Below are 12,242 nucleotides of genomic sequence, written 5' to 3' on the forward strand. Positions count from 1 at the left end.
CTTGATTTCGTAGTAAAAAACATTGTATGCCGATATGGGGTGCCGAGGAAGATTGTATCCGACAACGGAACCCAGTTCGATTGCGACTTGTTCACCTACTTTTGTGAAAAGAACGACATAATAAAGAGTTTCTCGTCAGTAGCTCATCCTCAGGCGAATGGCCAGGTCGAGGCTGTGAACAAAACTCTCAAGAGTTCTCTAAAGAAAAATTTGGAGGAGGCGAAGGGACGATGGCTCGAAGAATTGCCCCAAGTCCTATGGGGATATAGAACCACAGGTCGAACATTAACGGGGCATACCCCGTTCTCTCTAGCATACGGTTGCGAGGCAATGTTGCCTATTGAGGTCGAAATCCCAACAATCCGAACTCAGATTTACGACCAAAATTCAAATCACACTCAGCTCGAGGAAACCTTAGACTTGATTGATGAAAAGAGAGAAGAGGCTCAACTGAGAAACGCTGCCTACCAGCAACGAGCTACCAGGTATTTCAACAAGAGGGTTCAAGATCGGAAGTTCGGAATGGGAGATCTGGTGTTGAGACGCTTATTTTTGGCAACACGAGATCCGGCAGCTGGTGTGCTCGGGCCGAATTAGGAAGGATCATACCAGATAGAGTCAGTCATCCGGCCTGGTGTTTACAAGCTAGCAAGATTAGATGGGAGCCTGGTACCGCGAGCATGGAATGGCGAACACCTAAGACCTTACTACCAATAGTATAGGAAAAGTGTTGCCTGTAACCATGATTTTCTAGCTGTATTAATTTGTCTGCTTTTGAATTTCATCAAATAAAGATCTATTTCGTTCAATATGTTATCTCTTTTTATTTTTGCAATCTCTCTTAATTTAATAACCTATGGTCACACTCATAGGATATTAAGGGGGCATTATGGGTATATAAACCATCAACTTAAAAAATAAAATAACATGCACGAAATACATACAAGTATTTGGATGTAACCAGATACGCGAGCTTAGATAGTTTGGACATAACCGAATTATCAAAAACATAAAAGTATTTGGATGTAACCAGATACGCGAGCTTAGATAGTTTGAACAACCAAATTATCAAAAGATAATAACGTTTGGATTTAACCAAATGTGCAAATTTAATAGGTTTGGAGCAAACCAGCTAAAACTAATCGACGATAAGTAGAAACCTAAACCTACTTCGAGATAAGTCGAGATCGAGGCTGGAATATCTTAAAGGAAAAGAGTTTCGAACTCATAACCTTGGAGTAATATCCGAGGACAAGAAAAAGTAACTAAGCAATAAGATATAACTAAACCATTCACATTACATACCATACAAGTACTTTTGGGTTCATGGTTAAAGTAATATCCGACCTTGATGAATAACGAGATCGGAAGCGGATAATTCGAGCAAGCGATACATGAATGCATCGAGTCTCGAGCCTAAATCCAAACTATGTTTGTATGAATAAATAAACATAAATGATTCATCAATATAAAATGTGAAAAATATTTCGAGCCAAGAAGTGTAAAGCATATATAAGTCAATATAAAAAGATATTGTATCAGCCCCGTGGGCATAAATTAAAGTAATTACAAAAATAAGGGGACGCAGCCCCAAGATAAGATTTCCCCGAGATCAGATTCAAGAAGGAGGAGTCTCCTTGGCCTTCTCAGCATCAGGAGCACTGGACTCCTCAAGACGAATAGCATGACTATCCTCCTGAGCACCTTTGGAGGCGGCCTCCCGATCAGCCTCTTCTGCCTCGAGCCGAGCATTCCACTTATCCAGAAGCTTCACCTCAAGAGGACCTAAGAAGCTGGTATCCAGGTCTTCGTTGTTGGCTCACATTCTGTACATGGATGAGTCAACCGCCTGGTCCTTCTTCTCCTTATATTCAGCAAGGAGACGATCCTTCTCGCCCTCAATTATATCAAAGGTAGCGTCCTGATCTTCTTTGAGCTTTTTGTTAGCCTCTTGGAGCCGAGCGTTCTCCTTCTCAAGCTCCGCGAGCCTGACATTCTCTTTCTCGAGCTCCGCGAGCCTAGTATTCAGCCTCTCAAGCTCGAACGCTTTGGCCATAAGCTCCTCGGCTCCTGCCTCAAGCTTCTCATTTGCTGCCTTCAGGTCGTCACTCGCTTTGAGTTGAAGATCCTTCACCTCCTGAGCGTAAGACTTGCTCGAGTGGATCTCATTATTCAACCTATAGTTGAGCTGGCCAGTAAAGGCAAGAGACTGACAAAAGAAAAAACCGTCATTAACGCTAGGATTGTGTAAATATAACTAAGAAGTAGAAGAAGACTTACCGCAGCAGCGAGCTCGATACTCTTCTCATAGAGGGCAGTGCAATCTTGTGCGTTGTTCAGATATTGCCATTGAGGAGCTTCGAGACTGCTGAAGCTCTGGCCGACTCGGGACATGACATCTGAGCACAACATAGACCCATGGGATCCAGCCGCTTTGTCAATTACATACTCATCGACATGAGTAGAAACTGACAGTTTCTAAGTTCGAGAAGCAGAAGGCTTTCTAGGAGCTGGACCAAGGGATGGTTGGACCGCTACAGGGAGCTGGGGCTTAGCCATAGTGGAGGCACCAACCTGCGAGGTCAGCGCCACTGCAGAGGCACCGACCTGCGAGGTCGGCGCCGCTGTGGGAGCACCAACCTGGGAAGTTTTCGCCGCGATGGAGCTCGTAACAGGCAGAGCAGGAGGAGTTTTTTCAGACCTCCTGGGGACTTTTGTGGGCCGATCCACCTTTCGCGACCCCGCCCTGGGACGCTTGCTCCTCTTGGCACCACCGCTTTCGATGATGTTGTCAAGGTCAGAATCCATCTTGTCTGCACAAGTCACGACACAAGGTGAATCATAACAAAAAGAGGGAATATTATATAAAGTGATTAAGTATCACATAGATATACAAAGCAATGATAGAAGGAACTTAATTGGAACTCTCCCCTGAGCTCAAGCTCGGGGACCATGAGATTCCCCCATCTTCAGAAGAGGCGGGGGGAGTACCTTCCCTATAGGTGGAAGTCAACCTCGAAAGGTCCCTATAATCATTGGTCCCATATTGGACGGCTATCCCGTCCCACACCTCATTCAGACTGTACATGGTGTCATACTTCCCGAGCCAACTATCAAACCTATGAACTCGGTCATCTACCCAAATCCATATGTAGAAGTGGTCTCTATCATCCGGACATAAAACTAACCTATCGGGTTTATGTTTTAATAGGGTGGGGGACCACATTCTCGAGCTAAGGATGGCTTTACCTTCTTCATCCGAGTCTAACCTCGAGGCTTCATCATTAGCCTCATTCCCCGATGGCGGACTCCTTTGGCGAGCTGAGGTGGAGGCCTCACCACTCTCCTCGGAGGGAGGATGCTTGTGGTCAAAGGCACTTGCTCCCAATGATCATACTTGTTATTGGACCAGTCTGAGGTGGATAAGCCATCTCCCAAAATCCCGCAAGCTCAGAGCTTACTCTCATGTAAGAGGTACGAGAGAGACCTCCGGCCGTAAGGGAGTTGGAGCAGACTCTCTCTATGCTCCTTCATGGCGTCCTCGGGTGTAGGGCGGTGAAAATTGGCTAGAAAATAAGACACATTGCAACTGAGTACGAACCTACAAATAAGAGCCCGAGCAAAGAGATAAAGAAGATTGGAATACTTACGAATCCATCTGAATGAGTAGCATCGAGACGGCGACATTTCATCTGTTCAGAAGAAGGCTTTTTTGAAGTCAGGCGGGTGATTAAGAAGGTCCTCAAACATCTTATTCTCCTTGGGGTAGCTCGAAAGATAGTAAAATCCATCTCCTCCCCGAGCTCGGGAGGGATTGCTTTTCAGACAAAAGAGATAAAATCTCCTGTGGCGAAGGTCCCGTCCACTTCAGCTCGTGGTATAATGACCTCAGGGCAGACAGAACCCTGTAAGAATTGGTGTTGAGTTGGAACGGAGCCAACCCAACAAAATCTGTGAAGTCCTTGAAAAAAGACTTCAAAGGTAGTAACGCTCCTGCCTTCATGTGTTCCTGACTCCATGCTGCGTACCTCAGCCTGTTGTCAGGATTTCCAGTCCCTGGGACATAGCAGCTTCGTTCGCTAGCGGTCGGAGCTCGACATCTCAAGGAGCTTGACAACCTGAGGCCATGGAAGGCCAGAATATCAGTTATCTGATTTGTCGAGGTAACCGAGCTCCAATAATGCTCGGCCTCAAAGATTTCTCTCCTCGGTTGCGAGGTAGAAGGCTCCTCCATGAGTGAAAATTGGAGTTCTCCCGGGCTGTACGCAACGGTCACTGTCAATTTAGGGTCGAGTGGGATTGGCCTGGGCACTGAATTGGATTCTGGATAAATAGCCTCTCGAAGGGTCCTCCTTTTCTTCTCTATGACCTCGTCAATTTGGCGGCGATAATGAGCTCGAATATCCTCCTGTTCGCGCGCGAGGTCGTACTCGCGAATTCGACGTTGATTCCGAGCAAACAGCGACTCCGGGCTCGGGGTTTTGGGCGAGTAAGGGATTGCCAGCAACGACCCCCACCGTCTTTCCAGATTCTGTGACATCTAGCGAGAAAGAAAAAATGGTGAGGGCCATGCATGCAAGAGCCCAAGAATTATGAGCTTGACAGGACAAGCTCGGAGTTTAAGAACAAAACCGAGCTCGATATTAAGACCCTTATTAAAGAGTCAGAACGTGTATTCCACGAGAAAAAGGAGGAGAGTGGACAAATTTTTTTTGAAAATCCCGAAAATCATGGGAAAAAGGGTGGCGGTTATTCAGAAAAGGTAACATTGGGTATCGTGCATTCTTTAAAACCAAGATTTTGTACCCAAATATCTTGGTGTGCAAGATACGTCTTTTAAATTTTGAAAACCCAGAAAAAAGAGATCATGTTTGGGTTTGTTCTACATATAAACTGGATTTAGAACCAGTAATGGAAAAACCTAAATCTAAATACCTATTGGTCGAAGCATCCTAGAATATCAAACTGCGAAATGAACTAGTGCATTCCTAGGAACAAAAACAGCAAAGCCGGAAACTGATAAAAATATATATACATATCAGATACTTACACAATGAAGGCGATTGCAAAAAGAATTGTCGACTGAAGGAGAGGCTGTAGGTATGTGCTCACGGTCTCGAACAGACTGCGGTCCTCTGTTTCTTCGGCTGAGAAAACATGCACAAGCAAGAAGTTCTCAGGGAGAGTTTCTGGTTTTGTTTTTGTTCTTTCCTTTAATGAACGAAAAATAGAAGGAAGACGATGAATGGGGTCTTATATATAGACGGTAAAAGGGGATTAATCTGGGATATTGAATAAAATTCTTGCAAGATCCAACGGATAGGGATTACTGATATGATGGTACCAGAAAGGTGGTAGACGAATGATTGTGGGCAGATTTCCAAGGTACTCGAGTACCCTAAATGGGCAATACCCAACTGACACGTGTCCATTCTCAAGTATGTGACGGTACGGTTCCCGAGGAAAGTAGTTCAAAAGTTTCCTTCTCATAGGATTCGAACAAATACTTTTGAGGGGGAAAGATGTTATACCAAGATTTCGAGCCATGAGAATTGTGACCTCGAAAGCTGGATTCATAATAAATGAACTCATAAAGTCTGGAATATGTTCAAAATATAAACATCGAGCCTGCGAAGAAGTGACGACTTCGAAGATGGTAGCCTCGAAATCCTCACGAGCTCGAAAGGTAGGCCCTGAGGTGCATCTGTTCTCTGGGATGACCTCGGATCAGGGGTTCCGAGCCTGAGGCGCGTACGAGCTCGAAGTCATGTGGCCTCGGGAAATGTTATAGCTCGAAAGTCAATAGGAAACCTGGGAGAATAGGGTCTTGGTGGTATAGGATAATAACTTTGAATATCCTAGTAAATCACCAATAGCAAGACGCGTTCTACATTTATTACTGTAAATCCCCTACAATCAAGGGATATTATTTGATCCGTTATACGCCCCCTAGTCTTCAGGGGATGTTTCCTGTTATATCGGATTGCAGGCATTTAATGCCATTTAATTTGATAATATAGAGTAACTACCCGAAATATGTGGGATAGTATTCTGAAATCTTCTCTATAAATAGAGAGGTCATGCACCATTGTAAAGTACCAAATTTTTGTGATCTTGAGAGAAAACTCTGAAGAATTCATCCTTGAAGAATTTTCAGAGATCATCTTGAGTTTAATAACAGAGACTCGTGGACTAGGCATATTTAACTGCTGAACCACGTAAAAAATCGTGTTTGTGTTATCATATTTTTATTGGCCATTACTGATTATTGTTTACGTGCTCTTCTTAAACTGTTGACGAAAAACAGCGTCAACAGTCCCAAATTAGAATTTCCCCTCCAGAACTAAATGGGGCCAAAATTTTTTTTTTTTAATAAAGCTGTATTATACAAAATATATAAATGTATATTTTTTTTCTTTAATTTAATGGGACCAATATATATTTTTACATATAATTATAATAATTTTTTTTTCAAAAATAGATTATACAAAGATATAGAAAGAAGAATAAAAAAGTTAGAGTGGTTATGACCACCCTCAGTCCCCCAAGCTCCATCATTGCACACCCACGTCAAAAAAAAAAAGGCATACAACATTAATAATATTAATTACCATACAGGCAAACAAGTAATTTAGACAAGATTATAGTCAAAGTAATAAATTTGTAATTTTATATGATATTTATATCAAATAATACAATTAATCAATCATATATAAATTGGTACTTTTATTAGTATTCCGATTTAAAAGTATCAATTACATGCTTTTAGTGCACCTAGCACAACAATAAAGTTTTAGCTTGTTGGGCCCTAAACCATTGAGGCTCTTTCTGTGCCTCTTCCAGGGTGTGTTGCACCTACTCGATGTCGTAGAGTATGGAGTTGCTTGCACCCTTGATTATCTTATTGGGTACTGACGATATTCCATGTCTACGAGATGACCATGGGTCTCCTCTGGTTGCCATCGGAGCTACTAAGCTTTCAATAACATTGCGAGTGGATATCTCGAGGGAAGCATTTTTCAAGTTAGGAATTTCAAATTGTAGGTGGGAAGAAGACTTATTTTATCTCAATGAAAGTACCAAAACATTGACACTTCATTTTATCAATGACAAACTATCTAGAAAGTTAAAAACACAAACTTATAATGGTTCGACCCTAAACAAGTTGACATATATGTCCATTGGAGTGTTTTATTACTCTTCTCTTTAGATTTCTACAACAATTTGGCATATAGAGATTCGTCCATTTTATAGTGGCTAAACCGTAACACTACAAGAAAATGTCTTTCAGCGGCGACCCCTGTCGTGCTGAAAATGGCCCAATTTCTTGCTGATAGGGTCGACATGTCGCCACTAATGTGGGTCGCCACCAATACTTTGTGCCTAAAAGTCATTTTCAACGGCAACATGTGGCGTCGCATCTAATACTTGATTATTAGCGGCGACACCCGTCGCCCCTAATACTCTCACAATTACCGCAAAATTTTATCAATTTGGCTTGTGGCAGAAATACATTTGTGGTGATTGTATTAATATTAGGGGCGAAATTTGTCACCCCTAATATTTATTTTATTTTAAAACTAAAAAATAATTTTTCAATAATAAAATGTATCCATAATTTTAAAATGTAGCTATAATGTCCATAATTATCTATTCATTAAATGTAGCAATTATAATTAAGTACAATATAATATACCACTCATCTTTGCCTAAATAACCAACATCCTATCCTATGTTATCTTGTGGTGGTTGCAGTGGTTGCGGCCACGGATACTGTGGAGGTAATATTGATGATCCTTCTCTAAACAAGTATGTTCTGCCTAAAAGAATCTAAGATTTTTCACACCTAGAACACTTAATTTATCTTGATGGGGGACTCTTCTTTTTTGAAGCCTCGGGAGGTGATAACATATATTTATACATTAGGTTTATGCTTTTTATATATATATATATCGAAATTCGTATTTTTTTTTTATCTCGTTTCAGATGGGATTAGAATCTAACCAACTTGTGAGTATTTGTGTAGAAAGAAAAACTGGATCTCTGATCAGCAATATCAAATCTTCCCCTAAAATTATTAGTCGACCAAACTAAATATTATAATATGAATATGATCAGAGATTACTTTTAGTCGGTGAGAATTATCTGAATATTGACTGGCAAGTTAAGAATATTATATCATTTTCACACGAGCTCTTCCTATTCACAACTATATAAAAAGTTCATACGGCATGCCTTAATAACTTAATAAGTATAGACGAATACATTTACAAATGATTATATCAATGTTTATCTACAAAATAGTTATATAAATTTAAAATTTCAATTACTTATTCAGATTAAATTAATAATTTTCCTCACACATATATAATAATAAATTACCTAACAATTTAGCATATAAAATTAATAAGAATACAATACATTTTCATTTTAATTTTGGAATATAATCAGATGTTGACCGTCAAATTCAGCAATTAGAGGTGCACAAATTCCAACAAAAAAATTAATGTAAAATTTTATGAAAGAAATTAAATGAGACAAGCAGGAATTTATAATGGTTCAATAATCTTTTCACTACGAAGAATTGTAAATAACGATTACAAATATGAAAGAATATTTTCCGTTTGTTTGAGAATCAAAAGTCCTTTTACAATTTATTTATAGGGAAAGCTAAGGCTAATTTTAAATTTAAATTTCAAGATATTTTTCCTACGTATGTGTTTTCAAATATTAAATCATAACTTCAATTACAATGAAATAAATATATAATGAATTTGGAATTAATACAAATAACTAAATAATAGTTGTAAAATTGCTAGAAGATATTTTGTGATCCTCGACATTGTTTTATCATCTTCTTTGCCTCTCAAATTTCTAAGTGCAGAACAGCTTCATAATAGGCAGCTTAAGATGGCAGGTGGTAGTTGACAAGTCATCAATAAGGAGATATGTCACTGGTTATATAGGTCATGGCATAACTGGCATAAAGAAACAATTAGCTAACCATTCATTAAACATGTTTTTCATATAAATATATACATATTTAAAATTAAAATTAAAACTGCTCGTCAGGCTAAATATACAAATATATATATATATACATATATATATATATGTTTTAAGATATTATTTTCTAATGTAAGCAGAAATGTAATTTTTTAAATCTAGTTTTTAGTTTCTATCAATATAATTATGTATAGGTTCATTATGTAAATCTCTATATGAACTCATGCATTAATTAATTATATATGAAATTCAAGTATACATTCTTTAACATCATAACCATTTAATGAGGAATAAGAGAAATGAACTATTATAATTAATTAAGGTAGAAGAAATTAATAGTTTTTCCATGCATATATATATATATATAGTATAAATGTTAGTGGAATCATCTGTTATACACTTTCTTTATGCCAACGATCGATCCATGTATATATTTCACACTAGAAATTAATTGTTATTTATGTACGTCGAGCTCCATCTCGATCGAGATTTTTATAGTGGCAAAATTAATTGTACGTTTTTTTTTTGTAACCCAGGCCTATATACTTTCAAAATCAAGATCATACCTGTAAAGTACTGGAAGAATATCATAATTTGAGCGCAAAATTTTCCATATGAGCGAATTATTATAATTAATAAATAAGCTTAAAAGCACTAGAGGAATCAACTTTTTGCCCATATAATTATTAACTAATTTCTGCCACCATATATAATATGATAGTAATGATTGATACATTTACATATTATATACTCTCTCTTTTTTCGAAAGTCATTTACACACATACTTAAGTATATTATTATTACTAATATATCGTGCCATATATATATTTATCATTTATATATATATACCTAACATCATTTTCTACTTGTATAATAATATATATTTGCTTTGGACCATATATATGATACAGTCGTGTCCACAGCACATAGCTTAATTCTCTTCATATATCATATATAATTGTTATTGAAAGAGCTTCCCTATGTTTACTTTATGTAAAGTACAGCTTGTTAGGATTTTGTATTAACATTTTTTGTATATAATTAAGCATAGGGGGGAAGGGCTTCAATTTTTTTTATAGGAAAACTAATATCTCACTACTACAAAACTGTATTTAGGCAATATATGAGAGACAACAGTTTTTGTAAAATGTTATCTCGTGTCAAAATAGAGATCTTGAACTGTCGTGTCATGTAAAATAAAAATTATATGAGACGACATTTCTGATGAGTGGTATCATGTCTACTTTAACAAGAGATGACATTTTTACGAAAACTGTTGTCTCATCCAATACAACTTTTTTAATCAAGTACGGGAAAATTTATATATTTTTTAATATAATTTAATATATTAATATAATTTAATATATTATATAAATATATTCATAAATTTTTTATAAATTAATAATTTGCAACATAGAATATCTATTAGTTAAAAAAAATAGTTTTTTCAAATAAATTATTCAAATAATTTTCTAATTTTTTAATAATTTGTAATATTAATTATTAATTCAATTAGTTATTATATATTTAATAAAAAAATGTTTTTTAAAATAAAAATTCATTAATGATACTTATTATGATGTTATAACATTAATTTTTTTTCTTTTAAAATTAATAAAAAATATTTATGAAAAAATTAATTAATATTGAAATAAAACTTGTCAAAGTAGTAATTAATAATTTGTAATACTAAATTTCTTTTAGTTAAAATAAATTATTTAAATAATTTCTCTAACATTTTAATAATATTTAATATTAGCTATTAATACATTATTTATTATTTAAATATATTTTTATAAATATAAAAACCTAAGAACATATTTATAAAAGTATAGCTAATGAAATATAATTTAAAAAATAAACTAAATTATGTAAATATATTTATAAAAATATATTTTTCCTCACTGTTTTTTTTTTTTCATTTTTCTTGGGTAGTGTACGCCCTGATTTTCCCACGGGATGATTAGCAAGCCGAGCTGCGGCCTAACCATGATTACCTCATGATCATCCCCAGGGCCGGAGCTTCTGTCGTAATGTCGTGCCTTCTTAGCTCGAGGGAGCCCCAAGAGCTCGCCTTCACCGTCCAAGACGGGGCAGGGATTTTGAAGGCCGAAGACCGAGCTAAGTATGAAGCTCTTGGTACGAGCTGGATATGGAGGCTGTGACCCTTTTTGTGAAGTCAACACACGCAAGGTAAACGTGCATATATCAGGCATCACGTGTCTGATATCCCCATGACTTCTCGGACACGCAGCAGGAACGTGCGTATTCAGATACCCACGACTGGTTTGGGCCGTGCGGCCCATTGCCTCCTTACCTATCGATTTGACCATACTTATGTGTCAGGTTTAGGAATTAATCATGAATGTCACAGAATTGATACGACAAGTAAGAAGGTCACGGGATGACCTTTTTACCAACTTCCAGGTGCCTTCTCCTATAAATATGGAGACCCTGGGAGTTGAGAGAGGTTGGAAAAATAATCTCTTGTAAGAAATACTCTGTAATCAAATACTCAGTATATATCAATAATATTGACTAGTGGAGTAGAAGGATTTTAACCTTTGAACCACTCAAAAAACGTGTCCTGGGTCACCTCTTTCATCCTCTAAGATCATATATCTAATTCAGTTCTACATTTGGCACTAATCCCTTTCTCTTCTTCTTCTAATTACCTGTTGGAAAAGAACCGCGTCAACAGTTTGGTGCTTTCATTGAGAGCAAGTTCGATTAGTGCTGCTGCAAACATCCAACTATGGTGACTACTCGGTCCAGGCACGACAACGAAACAGAACAGCATGATGGGCAGGAGGCTCATCATACTACCATCCCTGATGAACAAGTTCCTGAAGTTCAGCAACGGCCCGAAAAACAGCCGGCGGGCCAAGATGATACCGGTAGTTCGGTGCCTCGGCCACCTAATCCAAACCCATGTTATTATACTGCGGTGGAGATGGAGAACGCTCAACTGAGGAGCCAGTTAGCAACAGCTAGCCAGTAAATCCAGGATATCCTGGCCCGACTACCCCCTCTCACAACCGACGTTAACGTCGGAGAGAGGCAAGGCGAGGCTCCTAAGTCTCGCCGGGGTAACCGGTCCAGGCATAGCCATTCGGATAGACTTCCGGCAGCCAACTCCACCCCTTCATCACACCATCGAGGGGAAAACTTCGAGGAAATGCCTAGGACCGAACAGCAGCAGTATAGCCGTTCGGTTAGGACGTCAACTCCTAGCT

This window comes from Humulus lupulus, chromosome 2 (assembly GCF_963169125.1).
Source record: "Humulus lupulus chromosome 2, drHumLupu1.1, whole genome shotgun sequence".
Lineage (NCBI taxonomy): Eukaryota > Viridiplantae > Streptophyta > Magnoliopsida > Rosales > Cannabaceae > Humulus > Humulus lupulus.